This window comes from Asparagus officinalis, chromosome 8 (assembly GCF_001876935.1).
Source record: "Asparagus officinalis chromosome 8, Aspof.V1, whole genome shotgun sequence".
NCBI classification, from domain to species: Eukaryota; Viridiplantae; Streptophyta; class Magnoliopsida; order Asparagales; family Asparagaceae; genus Asparagus; species Asparagus officinalis.
Window position 1 is genome coordinate 59,740,395 of NC_033801.1, and position 3,694 is coordinate 59,744,088.

Sequence of the window (3,694 nt, forward strand, 5' to 3'; positions counted from 1 at the left end):
TGTCACTTTAGGTAGGACAGTTGACGATCATGAGCCGCCAGCTCCTCGTTATACGAGCTCATGGCCCGAAGATCGAGCTCCCACACACGTTGAAACGTGTGACAAGCCTGTGCATGACCGACCTGTTGGTCCTAGGATGGTCGGTGCCCCAAAAAGGAAGAAGACCGTACATAAGTCCCACGATGGTCAGCGTCCTTATGGAGTGGACTTAGGAAGCACTGCCGATGGAGGGGAAGGTAACATTTTATTTTTATTGCTTTAAGGTGATTTTCCTTTTGGGATTCGTAACCATGTTTTATGCTCCAGGGTTCTTCGAAGAGGGCGAACTCCCACCGGGTCCGGTATCTCCTGGATCTGATAACATGGATTGCTTTATGCAGCAGATGTGCGACGCCCTTCATGACGGGTCTCTGGGCATCGATCTAAACATTGATCTTGGGCAAGTGAATAGTGTTGAGTCCACCGTCCCGTATTCAGGTATATCTACATCCAATGATACCCTCCTCAATCATGGGGAAGGAAGATCTTCTGTTTTTGCTGCAAGTATTTTTAAGCTTTCCTCATCTTCCAACATTCAGGTTACCCTGCAGATGTCGCGATGGAAAGGCCAGCTGAGGATGGAGCCTATCATGATGCAGGTTTCGAGGAGAGGGGGTGTGCTCCTGTACCAAGCTTCTCGAAACCCGATGCTGGCTTATTAGCTGACATGCTGGCTGAACAGACTACCAGGGGAACCGAGAGACCATTCTTTGGGAGTGATTCATTCATAGGTATATATCTGATCCCCTTCATCTTGCCTGATCTTTTGTCTGACTAACGAAGGATTAATATTACAGCACCAACCATTGGGATTAGCCTAATATCGATTCCTGGTATATCTAGCTTACCTCGAAATGACGGACTCGCCGGTACGCATACGATTTAGGAATATCGTACTTCTCTAAGTTTATCTGACTTTTGACTAATATATGAGTGCAATCATAGGACCAGCCACCGGGACTGATTCTCTTATGACTCCTGGCATTCCCCAGATACCTACGGATGATGGACCTACAGGTATGCAGATGACCTTATCATCCCAATCCTCCTTATTTGTCTAAATTTTCATTTTGACTAATAAAAAGGTGCAACTATAGGACCAGCCGCTTGGGCCGATACCCTTATGACTCTTGGCATTCCCGCTGCATCTGAGGACGGTGGGATTGCAGGTATGCATACGATCTTCTTGTCCCGACTCTCCTTATTTGTCCAAATTTCCATTTGACTAATACAGGAGTGTAACTATAGGACCGGCCGTTGTGCCTGATACTACTACAGTTCCCGGGGCTGAAAGTCTGCATAGAAGTGGCGTCTCCCCGCCCTTGCCGAGTGGTATGAGCAATCTGCCTGCAGGGGTTGATATACCCTCCATGTCCACTTCTGCCGCTGTCTCAGAGCCTGTCGGACCTCAGCCTGAGGGGACCTCCGTTGGCGTTGGTATGCTCAGAGTTTGCCTTTGAATTTCCTTATCGTATTCGATAATCTACTGAACTTCTATGTTGTTGCTTGTAGGATCCCGATCCTCTCTATATGAGCATGTCCGCGCCCTTTTGGTCGATACTGATCCTGACAGAGACATTTTTCGTACGGACCTCGGCTTCTTCACTGCCTTTTATAACGGCATGATCGAGAAACTTCTTCATAGAGGATACAGTTTCGATCAGTTCAGGCGTTCCTTTTCTCGCCACATGATGATGATGAGGGAAGAAGGATACCCGGAATTGGCCAATTCCTTCACCGCCGATTTCGCTGTCCTGGAGTCAGAGATCCGAGAGTTGAAGGAATTGGAGATTAATGGGGCTTCTTCTTTCGTGTCCTCTCAGCTGGAGCATAGGCTGGCACAGTGGCGTGACCTGAGATCTTCCATCGGATGCGAGCTTCAGTCACATGAGAGCTCCATTGCGCAGCTAATGGCTAATGTGGCGAGGAAAGATACGGATAGAGCTGAGTTACTCCGCTCTTTGGACTCGAGCCGCGAGGAAGTGACTAGGTTGAAAGAGGCCTTGAAGTGCGCCGAGGAATCTGCTGCTCTTATTGCAGATGACCTGGCTGGACTAGAGCGTTCTCGTGAACAGGCACTCGAGAGGCTAGGATCCACCCAGGAGAGACTGATGAAGCTGAAGAGTGAAGCCGCGGAGATTTTAAGCAGTTCTGAAGAATCTGCTCGAGCTGATCTGCAGGCAGAACTCGAGCGGAGTTATGTAGATAGACTTTTTAGTTTAAAGTCTCATATCCTCGACCGCCAACTGCCTTCGGGCTAACGAGCTTTTTATTGTATGCTTTTGACTCGATATATTAATAGAGACTCCACATTTGCTTCTTTTGTGATCTTTCTGTATTTATTCTGAATGACAAGGTTTATGGGATTTTTGGCAAACCCCCAGCCATCAACGGGTTTGAAATGTCTTTACCGATTACCGTTTGAAATCGGACTAGCATGTGAATTATTAAACCCGTCTCACATGTAACGTTGTGCTAAGAAAATCGCTTTTCTTAGACTTGATGCTATGATTTTGAATACATAGACTTAACCATTTCTTATAGGGAAAAGGCACCCTGCACCGCGTATTAGGCGATGACTTATCCCTTCTTAGGCTTCGGGATAAAATTCCCCAGGTTTAGACCCTGGAGTCTTTTTCAATCGGCGAAAGATTAAACCGGCCATGTGTGTTAGACATAGACTTTGGGATTTTTGGCAAACCCCCAGCCTTCAACGGGTTTGATGTGCCTTTACCGATCACCGTTTGAATCGGGCTAGCATGCGGATTGTCTAGATCCGTTCCACATGTAACGTTGTGCTAAGAGAGTAAATTCTCTGAGGCTTTGTGCTATGATTTTGAATACATAGACTTCGCCCTTGTTACGGGAATAGGCTACCCGGCAACACGTATTAGGTGTTGACTCATCCCTACTTAGGCTTCAGGATAAAATTCCCCAAGTTTAGACCTTGGTGTCTTTTTCTTTAATCGGTGAAAGACTAAACCGGCAACGCGTGTTAGGCGTTGACTTATCCCTACTTAGGTTTCGGGATAAAATTCCCCAGACTGGAATTCTGGTGTCTTCTTCAATCGGTAAAAGACTAAACCGGCAACGCGTGTTAGGCGCTGACTCATCCCTTCTTAGGCTTCGGGATGAAATTCCCCAGACTGGAATTCTGGTGTCTTCTTCAATCGGTAAAAGACTAAACCGGCAACGCGTGTTAGGCGCTGACTCATCCCTTCTTAGGCTTCGGGAGAAATTCCCCAGACTGGAATTCTGGTGTCTTCTTCAATCGGTAAAAGACTAAACCGGCAACGCGTGTTAGGCGCTGACTCATCCCTTCTTAGGCTTCGGGATGAAATTCCCCAGACTGGAATTCTGGTGTCTTCTTCAATCGGTAAAAGACTAAACCGGCAACGCGTGTTAGGCGCTGACTCATCCCTTCTTAGGCTTCGGGATGAAATTCCCCAGACTGGAATTCTGGTGTCTTCTTCAATCGGTAAAAGACTAAACCGGCAACGCGTGTTAGGCGCTGACTCATCCCTTCTTAGGCTTCGGGATGAAATTCCCCAGACTGGAATTCTGGTGTCTTCTTCAATCGGTAAAAGACTAAACCGGCAACGCGTGTTAGGCGCTGACTCATCCCTTCTTAGGCTTCGGGATGAAATTCCCCAGA